We start from the raw sequence: 11650 nt of genomic DNA on the forward strand, positions 1-11650 counted from the left end.
GTTGCCTACAAACTATAGTTGTTCCACGGTATTTTGCCCTGGGCCTTATTTTCTTCTTCTTCTATACTACTTAATTTAGTAATTTCATCAGTTCCCATGGGGTGCATGGGGCACTCAGGGAGGAATAGTACCCCTGCTCTAAAGGTCTTCAAAGTCCTTTTACACCTGCTCATCCATTTTTGGTTTCTATTTGTCATCCAGTTCTCACCTGTGATTCCAAGAAGTGCTCAGAGACCACACTTTGGTAGATCCTCCCAGCACATGTATGAAACCAGGTTGAGGGTAATTTGACAGACCTTAAAGCCATCAGTAGGTTAAGGAGATTTCTACCCCTGGCATGTGAAGACTTCTCTTTGTGGAATGGGTAGATGACAACAATATGTTCCAATGGCCATAAAAGTGGCTAAAGCAAGCATTGTTGGGATGGTTAGAGCTTGGTTAGGTATAGAAGATGCCAAGGTCACCTACTGCATCTGAGGCCATCATGAGTTGCCTTGATTTTTGACTTGTCAGTGGACTTTGATGACTCTGGAAGAGAAGTGAAGTTGTTGACTCTGTGCAACTCTGCCTCACTTAAAACCAATTCACCCACAAATCAAGACATCACCTCATGATGACAGTGATCCCCTTTGGAAAAAAATGATGAACAACAACATCCATATTTATTTTCATGATTCTCAAATTTATTTTTCATGCCTCAAACTCTCTGCTGACCTCCAATCTCATAATTCCAAATACCTTCCAGACATCTCAAACTAGGTGTCTAGTAGGCAACTTAGACTCAATTTATACAAAATGAAACTCATTATTTCCCCCAAAAAACCTCACCCCCCATCCTAACTTCCCTATTATTGTAAAGGACAATACCATCCTCCCAGTCCATCAGGTTTACAACCCAGGAGTCTTCCTGGACTTCTTGCTCCTTCTCATTCCCCATATCCAGTCTGTTACCAAGGTGTGTTGATTTCACTTCTGTAATATCTCTCAAATATGCTTCTTTCTCTGACAGTGCCATGTCTTTAATAAATGTCCTCATCACCTCATGCCTGGATTATTTTAATAGCCTGCTATGGAGTCTGCCTTCAGTCTCCCCCCACTCCAATTCAACCTCCATTCAAGTACTAACATGACTTTTGTCAAGAATAAATCTGATCATAGAGGCAGCTAGGTGGCACAGTGGATAGAGCACCAGCCCTGGATTCAGGAGGACCTGAGTTCAAATCCAGTCTCAGACACTTAATTACTAGCTGTGTGACCCTGGGCAAGTCATTTAACACCAATTGCCTCACCCCCCCCCAAAAAAAAATCTGATCATGTCATTACCCTGCCCTCACCACCCCTGTCACCTCTCCCTGCCCCCACATCCTATCTCAATAAATTCCAGTGGCTCCCTCTTGCCTCCAGGATCAAATGCAGAATGCTGTGTTTGACATTTAAATCCCTTCATAAGCCAACCCCTCCTACCTTTCCAATCTTCTTACACTTTATTTCCTGACATGTATTCTTCAATCCAGTGGCATTTTCCTCTTGGCTGTTCCACAAACAAGATTCTTCATCTGTTGTCTCTTGACATTTTCTCTGGCCATCACCCAGGCTTGTAATGTTTTCCCTCTGCTCTGACTATTAACCTCCCTGGCTTCTTTCATGTCTCAAATGAAATCCCATCTTATACTAGAAGTTTTCCCCAACCCCTTTTAATGTTAGTGCCTTTTATCTATCAATGATTTCTTATTTATCTGTTTATAGCTTTCTTTGTATATTTGCATTTTCTCTTTCCCAATAGACCGTGAGCTCCTTGTCATCAGGGACTGTGTTTCATCTCTTTTGAAGTCCCTAGTACTTAGCTCCAGTGTGTAGCACCCAGAAACTGCTTAATAGATTAAATAATTAATCAGTTGAGAAAAATTTATAAAATTAGACACCTACAGGACAAAATAGCCTTCATGAAAGAGTTCAAAAAGGATTTTTAAAATCAATTGAGAGAGGTAGAAGAAAATGGGGAGAGAAATGAAAGCAATAAAAAAATATGAAAAAGAATCAACAGCTTGGAAAAGGAAGCACAAAGATTGATGGAAGAAAATAATTCCTTAAAAAAATCATTTGGTCTTGACAAAAACTGCTGGGAAAATTGGAAGAGAGTATGGCAGAAACTAGGCATATACCAACATCTTACACCTTATACTAAAATAAAGTCAAAATGGGTTCACAATTTAGACATAAAAGATGATACCATAGGTAAACAAGTAGAAGGAATAGTTTGCCTCTCAGATCTTTGGAAAGAAGAAGAGTTTATGATCAAAAAAGAGATAGAGAATAGTATGAAATGCAAAATGAATGGCTTTGATTACATTAAAAAGGTTTTGTACAAACAGAAGCAATGTATCCAAAATTAGAAGGGAAACAGAAAACTGGGAAACAATTTTTATAGCCAAGTACTTCTGATAAAGGCCTCATTTCAAAAATATATTGAGAATTAAATCAAATTTATAAGAATCCAAGTCATTCCCCAATTGAGAAATGGTCAAAGGATATGAACAGGCAGTTTTCTGATGAAGAAATCAAAGCTATCTACTGCTATATGAAAAAATGCTATAAATCACTATTGATTAGAGAGATTCAAATTAAAACAACTCTGAGGTACCACCTGATACCTATCAGATTGGCTAATAAGACAAAAAAGGAAAATAATAAATGTTGTAGAAGTTGTGGAAAAAATTGGAACACTAATGCATTGTTGGTGGAGCTGTGAACTGATCCAACCATTCTGGAGAACAGTTTGGAGCTATGCCCAAAGCATGATAAAGCTGTCCATATCCTTTGACCCAGTAATACCACTATTAGGACTTTTTCCCAAAGAGATCATAAAAAAGGGAAAAGGTCCCACATGTACAAAAATATTTATAGCTTCTCTTTTTGTGGTGGCAAGGAATTGGAAACTGAGGGGATGCCCATTAATTGGGGAATGGCTGAACAAGTTCTGGTATATGAATGTAATGTAATACTATTGTGCTGTAAGAAATGATGAGCAAGCAGATTTCAGAGAAACCTGGAAAGACTTGTGTGAACTTGTGATGAGTGAGAAGAGCAGAACCAAGAGAACATTGTACACAGTATCAACAATATTGTGTGTTGATCAACTGTGATAGACTTGACTCTTCTCAGCAATACAATTGTCCAATATAGTTCCAGTACTCATGATGAAAAATGCTCTCCAAATCCCAAAATAAAGAACTGGGGCATCTAGATACAGATTGAACCATACTACTTCTACTTTTTTGTTTTTATGTTTTGAGGTTTTCCCTTTTGTTCTGATTCTTCTTTCACAATATGACTAATGCAGAAATATGTCTAAGGCGATTATAAATATTTAGCCTATATCAGATTGCTTGCTGTCTTGGGGAGGGGTAACAGAGGGGAGGGAGGGAAAAAATTTGAAACTAGAAATCTTATAAAAATAAATGTTGAAAACTATCTCTACATGTCACTAGAAAATGAAAAAAAACCTTTTAGGATAAAAAAGAAATTGGTTACTTCAATTCTCCTCCCTTTCCTTCCTTTCAACTTTATTATATTTGTTAGTTTTCTTCTTTATTGCATCTTTTTCTATGAAGTTGTATTTTCTTTGCTCTCTTCATTAACCCTCTGTCCTTCCATTATATTCTGAAATTGTATTCTCTGACTTATAGGCTATTCATTTATTTGACATTTCCTTATTCTTACTGTGTTCTTTATGGGGTGAAATCTTCTGAAATACAGGGTTTGAAATTCCTTTTATTAAATCAATTTCTTTGTTATTACCTCTATTGCTATTACCCCCATTATCCTGAGAACTTTTTGCTTTTTTTTTCTTCTTATGATTCTTAAAATTATGAATAGATCCTTTCTAATTAGGAACAACACTGTATGGTATAAATTACTCTGTCTCAAATCATGTGGTTCAGTTGACATTCCCATGGTTCATTGACTTTCCATGACCATTCTCCTTCCTAATGTCCATGCCATTTCATCTCATCATCACATTCCCCTATTCTTGTGTGTATGACCCCAAGATTTTGTCCACAGAGAGATAAACTCTCAAAGAGAAAGTGACCTTCCCATGTACCAACTACTTTTGATTGAGCCTATAATGATATCTCTATCTCCCATAGCAAACACATGCCTTTTCTCCCATGAGAATGCTCTTTACTTTGTTGAATTTGGCATAAGCCATCAATCTCATATGATAGTTGCCAAATTTCTACTGTGAATTTAGGCTTCATGAATAGAGAAGTATAGGAAAGTGATAACCCCATTGTATTGGTCAGATCATGAAAACAATAAATTGTTATTATTGTTCTTGTTGTTGTTTGTGTGTGTCTGTGTGTTTGTGTGTGTGTGTGTGTGTGTGTTTAATTCAGATTTAATATCCCATTTTAGGAACAACTTTGAGAAGTTTTAGCTGTGTAGGGAGGGGATTCAAAACCATTCTATTTAATTTTTTTGTGGGACAATGAAGGTTAAGTGACTTGTCCAGGGTCACACAGCTAAGTATCAAGTGTCTGAGGCCAGATTTGAACTCAGATCCTCCTGAATCCAGGCCCGATACTTTACCACTGTGCCATTTAGCTGCCCCAAAACCATACTATTTAAAGATCAATAGAAAGATCTAGGGGTATTTTAATCAGAGAAATGGAGAACATCCTAACAATTGAAGATGCCTGAAAATAGAGTTGCAGTTTTCATATTACTACTAGTCTCCAAGCTGAGACTGAGTAATCACCCATTAGGGATATTGTAGGGGAAATCATGCTTCATGTTAAGTTGTATTAGTTGACTGCTGAGGTTCTATTCAACTCTGTAAGGTTATCATTGATTTTTTTCAATCCCAGGATACCACCAATCTTTTCAAAGAACCCATTCTTATAAAGCCCTTTCTCAGTATTAGTTTATACAACACCTTAGGAAGATTTTCTAAATATGGTACATTTTGAACATTTGTAGAGGTATCCTTTGACTGTAGGATTGTCTTAGGGGAGATATGATATTTCAAAAGAAGGTGCTAACACCTATCAATAAGCTTTGGAGGAAAACTCATTTATTCTAAAGAATATGAGAATCTTATAGTTGGAAAGAGGTCTTTAAAGATCTAGTCTAAGCCAATATCTGATACTGGGGTTGCAGTATTTCTAAGTTGTTGTCCAGACTCTGATTAAGCATTTCTTAATGATGTAAAGTTCATTCACTCTTGAGACAACTCATTCCACCTTTTGACAGCTCCAGTTATTTTTTTTTAAGCTAAGCCAAATTCTGACTTCCTGTAATTTCCACCTAACAATCACAGCTCTGCCTTTTGTAACCATGCAGAAGTCTAATTCTCCTTCCAAATGGCATCCCTTCATATATTTTATGACTGTTCTCATTGCTATAACTTGTTTTCTATGGGAACAACTTCACCAGGACCAATTTCCTTGGCCAGCAATTTCTGAGCTATGAGTACAAATTGTAGAAAATATATACATTAGCAAAAGAGAAAATTATATGGGTTGTTGGCAAGGAGTAGAGGTGTGATAAAATTCTGGGAGAAAAGGGAATCTCATTAATGTAAATAAAGAGTTTCATTGCATATTGTTTTATACTCATGGAACTATTTCTTTTTAATGGTCTTTAGTAATTTTATGTGTGCATTTCATCTCTCTAACTAGTATAATGATCTTCAAGTAAGGATTGTTCCATTGTTAATTTCCCATAGCACCCAGTACAAAAAAAAAAAAGTTGCTCAAAAATCATGTACAAATTTGTTCATTGTTTTTGCAAATCAGGAAGTAGAAAACTTAAATAAATGTGCTTATTGCCAGTATTCATCTCTGCTTTGGGAAGGGTGGAGTGCAAAAAGGATGATGCCCTTTTCATTTCTTAATAATGTAATTATTAAAGTAGGGGCTACAGTCATTTTATGCTGTAAAGCACTATTAATTTCAGTGAAAATAGCACTGGCCCTAGACTCAGAGGACTCAAATGGGAGTCAAATTCCATCCCTGACCCTGCCTTTGTAACCTAGGGAAAATATTTAACCACCAGGGCCTTAATTTTTCTCTATATAAAAATAGGAGATTAGACTCAATGCCCTCTCAGGTCCCTTCTAGCTCTATATCTTTGATTCTCTAATAAAACTTCCTCGGTTCCACTTCAGTTTCTTTGATTAAGAAGTTAACTAAAAAATTTTGGCAAGAGAAACATCTTAAGTGATGTAAATTAGAAAAATGGAGGGCAGGCAGGTGGCACAGTGGGAAAAAACTCCAGCTCTGGATTCAGGCGGACCTGAGTTCAAATCTGGCCTCAAACACTTGACATTTACTATCTGTGTAACCCTGAGCAAGTCACTTAACCCTCATTGTCCTGTAAGAAGAAAAGAAAAGAAAAGAAAAGAAAAGAAAAGAAAAGAAAAGAAAAGAAAAGAAAAGAAAAGAAAAGAAAAGAAAAGAAAAGAAAAGAAAAAATAGAAGATTATATGGCATGTTTCTTCTCTCCTTTTGCATTTCTACATCATGATGATGATCATGCTTTGTCTTCCCAAACTGGAAATGTTTTGGATATGGGAACAATGATGGCACTGATTTTTTTAAAGGGGTAAACCCCAAAGGCCTTTGTAATGATTGGAATGACGCCACCTGCTAGAGACTTACTGTAGAAGAGTTCCACCCATGAAGCGAAGGTCTTTGAGGGCAAGACCAGGAGTCTTTTCTTTGGCATCAGGAAGTGACATTGGGTAGTGGGAGGAAGAAGGAAGAGACGAGCGCTCTGTCTCGGGTTTTTTCCTCTGGACTCTGGTGGAGAGCGGAGCTAGAAATGTTGTCTCCCTTTAATAGATAGGAATCTAGGCCTTTCTCTCTCTCTTTACCAAATTCTTATTTTCCTTAATAAACGCTTAAAAGTCTAACTCTTGCTAAACCTTATAATTTATTGGCGACCACTCATTAGATATTTTAGACAGACTAGCTAGAATTTTAGCCCTTAACACCTTTTAAAAATTTCAAAATGCAAAGAATGCGATGGACAGAAGGATTCAGTTCATTCATTGTCATTGGGAAGAGGCATTGCTAGCAGCCTTTAGAAACATAATCAAAGTCTCTGAATGCTTCTTGATCAGCAGCTGAGAAGCTTTTCACCAGGGGTGGTGTAATAGCTGGGGTCTCTCCTAGTGTACTCCTCATCGAAATTACTTATTTCTGTTCAGCCCCTGATCACAGGAATGAAGGGTGATGGCAGCTGGTGGGCAAATAATGCAGGGACTGGAAGAATGACTGCTTCTTAACATCCTCAGCATCTCACTCACCAGGGCCCAGATGTCTCTCTGGGTTCTGTCAACATACCCTGCCACATGATGCCAATGACTTTTGTCAAGATGAAGTTGGTGTAGTCGACCTCATCTTTGACAATGTTGTCAAAAACCTCCTCCTCCTCATCTCCAGGGAATGAGAACTCCACCATCACTATCTCATAGAGCAGTATGCCAGCCCCCACCAATCTACTACCTTGGAATAAGAAATATCTGTCAGCACTTCAGGAGCCAAGAGCTCTGGGGACCCACAGAATCTGCTGGTGTGGTGACCAAAGCCCATCCCCTCCTTGCAGGCCCCAAAGTTCACTATCTTCTGTAGCCTTCAGTATCCAGCAGTAAATTATCCAATTTCAAGTCCCTGTAGAAAATCTTGTGGTCATGCGGAAACTGCACCCCTAGCACTACACAGAAGACAGCTCGTGATTCCATAAAGACATTGTTATGGATGTGCAGCATGAGCTCTCCACCTTCCATGAGTTGTATGACAAAGCACATGTGCTCAGGGGCCCGGGGACCAGCTTTGCTAAGCTTGGAAAAGGCTGATAAATAGTTTGACTAAGGGACAAATTTGAGGGGCACAGTTATCACCAATGATCTCCTAAATCACAGGAGTTGCAATTTGCATTATTGGAGAGAGCAGCCACTCTGAAGGAATCACAGGTAGTTGAAATACTGAGGTAATAAGAATTTATTTGAATTAATGAGTGTATCTCCTCCATTAGAACATACAATTCTTGAGAGTAGATATTGTTTCATTATTTGTCTCAGTATCACTGTTGCTTAGCTTACAGCAGATGCCTAATTAATTTATTGTTTCATTTGTTTTATATACTAATACACATATTTAACTAGGAAGAACTCAAAGTGACAATTTCACTTGAGGTAGTGTGATTTTTATATTGTTCAGAACTAGCCCATCAATTGGGGCCTAAAATATTGTTATTGGAATTAATCTAGTGCCTTCCTTTTTTGACTCTCTCCAATTTTTCTTATATCTATTTGTCCCTTGATGTTTTCATGCCTCCTCCTTTAGACTGTGAGCTTCTTGAGGGCAGGGACTAGTTTTTGTCTTTCTTCATACAGTGTCTGAAAAAGAGAAGGTACTCAATGAATGTTTGAATAACTATAATGCTTTTTATTTCCCCCATGAAATAGTGCACCAAACACTGTAGTCTTTCTCCTATATCATTCATTTAATAAGCATATTAGAATTATAGAAATTCCACTAACTTGGGAGTCTAAGGACTGACTTGCACTCAGATTTGGCCTCTATCTTTTTACCTATGTGACCTCGGTCTAGTTATTTTACCTCCCTGGACCTATCATGCATTAGAAGGCAGTATGTACTGGCAAAGCGTGGCATCATAATCAGCTTTATTTACTGCTATAAATACAGGGAGTGTCAGACATCTTCCAAGAAATGGGTTGAGGAAGTTGGGGGTGCAGTGGCCAATGGCTACCTAGGAAAGGGGGAGGAGGACCAAAGTTGCTGATGGTTTCTAAAGGGAGAGGAATAGAGTGGCAGGGTGTGAGCAGTCACAGAAGTGCTGACATGAGACAATGCTAAGCAAGGCATGAGGCCATTCATTGCATTTGATCTTTCTCCAACCCAAATAGCCAACAATTTTGGGAGAATATATTCCCCCCATGGAAACAGGCCTCTGATTTTGTCATCATTGTCATCATAACCACCACCACCACCATCATCATCATCAACAACAACAACAATCCTCTTTGTCCTCATCATAATAATTAGTCATATTTATGTACTACCTTAAGGTTTATAAAAAACACTTTCATCACAACAACCTTCTGTGAAGGGATGTGAAGGTCATATCGCAGAATCAAAAAATCTGAGAAAGAGACCTTGACAGCCAAGAAGAATCATATTATCATATATTTAGGAATGGAACTGACCTTGGAGGTTATCAGTGACCTCCAACTTCTTCCTCTATTTTACAGATTAAAAAACTGAGATATAGAAAGTTTAAGTGACTTACCGAGGAACACATGAATTGTAAATTTTGGAGGTGAGATTTGAGTTTAGGTTTTCCTAGCTCCAAGTTGAATGTTCTACCCACTATGACTTATTGCTCACACTATTACTTCCCCAGGATCTTTTTCAGGACTCTTAAGGAGGGACAACCTACCAACTCTTAAAGAATGCTCAGGTGCATTCAGTTAGTAAGTGAAGACTCAGCTCGTTTGGGGATTGAACCTACAGAAACCCTCCCCATTAGAGCTAAGCCACTAAACTCCAGTTCATGCCCTGGTACCAAGCTTCTTTAACCCAGGCATTTTTGACTTGCTGCTGCACACTCTCCTCTCCTAGCTTTCTACCTCTTGCTCTGATAACTATAATTGAATCAATATGAGTGTTGCTCCTGGATAGGATATATTGAACCATTGTGTATCCCTTCTCAAAAAAAAAGCACCAGTCAGCCTGGACTCAATAAGCATCTATTAAGTGGTTACTTTATGCCAGGTACTGTATTAAGCTTTCCTAATGTGAATACAGGCAAAAAGAAAAAAAAAAACAGTCCCTGTCCCCCAGGACCTTACATTCTAATGGAAGCTATAACAGATAAAAGGAAACAAAAGGGGGGAGGGATTAGAAAAGGAGAGTAACTGGCATGGAGAAGTACAACTTCCCTACATCTGTTTGTCCTGCCTCCTTGTCAACTTCCCTTGACCATTAGAATATAAATTCCTTAAGAGCATGACCTATCTCAATTTTGAATTGATATCCCAATACATGGCACAGTGCTTGGCATTTTACTCTTAGTAAATTAATTCATTTGCATTCCTGACCAGTGTTTTTAGTATTGTACCACACTTAAATCAAGAGATAAAATAATAATAATAAGGCTTTCTTTTTATAGTGTCTGTGTGTGTGTGTGTGTGTGAGAGAGAGAGAGAGAGAGAGAGAGAGAGAGAGAGAGAGAGAGAGAGAGAGAGAGAGAGAGAAAGGGGGAGGGTGTTAACCTTAATGGAAGGGACTTATTCTACAAAGCAAAGGATGCTTCCAGTTTAAAGATATTTCAATTATTTTTCCCACAGAAGTGCCCTTTGGCTGCCTCACCATGGTGTGGCAGTGACCCCCGTAGTGATCAAAGGCCATGCCAATGAATCCATTGGCAAGTATGGTAAGTCCTCCCTACCAATCTGGAGAGCTTTCAAGTAAAGACCCTTGCATATGCTATCCAAGGACCAGCCTAACTTATTCAGGAGAGACATATCACTAGTAGGTTGTCACTAGTTTAGAGGTTCTTAACCTGAGGTCCATGAAACCCAAAGAGATGTGTGAATAGATTTTGAGGGGGAAGATAAATTTGGATAAATTACCTTTATTTTCACTAACTTCTAAATGAAATTCAACATTTCCTTCAATTTTGAAAATAGTCTACAAACCACAGTAGTATAATAAATAAGTGTGATTTTTTCACTAGTACTTGAAATATTTATTGCTACTTAGAAATCACTATTGTTATAATACCTGCAGCTAGATGATATGTCACAAACTGAATTTTAAAAATATTTTAATAACTATATTTCAGCATAATTGTCTTCCTCTATAAAACTATGTCCTTTATTTTATCCATTTAAGAACCTTATTCTGAGAAGAGCCCATAGGCTTCATAGATTGCCAAAGGCGTTTGGCTATAGTGACCTATGATAGGGAAGTAGATGATTCCTGATTTCATTCACAGAGAAGTCTCAGGTGAAGAGGCTCTCTTGACCAACTATATTTGGGGATAACTATATTTCAATGTAACAATACTTCTTGAAATTCTCACACTGAAAGTATCCTCTGCTCTTGTGGCCTCTTCCTCTGATGGGATGATTGCTCCCCAAAGTCTCCATTTTAAAGAGGATGCAGCCAGCTGTTCCTTGCACTCCACTCTGTACTCATGCATGCCACAGAAGTTCACCCTACCATTGGACTTCTCACACTGGATGCACCTTCTACCTCTTCAGCCTTTTCCTCCAATTGGCTTGTTCCTCCCAAACTATATATTTTAGAAAGACACACAGACCTGTCATATTTTAGTTCCACTTCCAGCAACAGTCCTGACTTTCCAAACTTTCTCAACCATGCCACACACTCTCTTCCTTCCTTCCCCTTCTGCTTTAAAGCTTCCTTTTATGCACTTTTTTCCCATTAGGAAGTAAACTCCTCAAGGGCAATTACTCTTTCTGATTTCATTTGCATTCCAATTACTTAGTACAGTCCCGGACAGTAAATGCTTAGTGGGCAGCTAGGTGGTGCAATGCACTGACAGTGAAGTTGAGAGGACCTGAGTTCAAATCTGGACTCAGACACTCACCAGC

General features: G+C 38.2%; 1 pseudogene; it reads right to left on the bottom strand.

Annotated features, from left to right (window-relative positions):
* Positions 1 to 7076: 7076 nt before the first annotated feature.
* Positions 7077 to 11235, bottom strand: LOC122747301 (annotated as a pseudogene).
* Positions 11236 to 11650: the final 415 nt, after the last annotated feature.

The sequence above is a fragment of the Dromiciops gliroides genome, chromosome 3 (assembly GCF_019393635.1).
Source record: "Dromiciops gliroides isolate mDroGli1 chromosome 3, mDroGli1.pri, whole genome shotgun sequence".
NCBI lineage: Eukaryota > Metazoa > Chordata > Mammalia > Microbiotheria > Microbiotheriidae > Dromiciops > Dromiciops gliroides.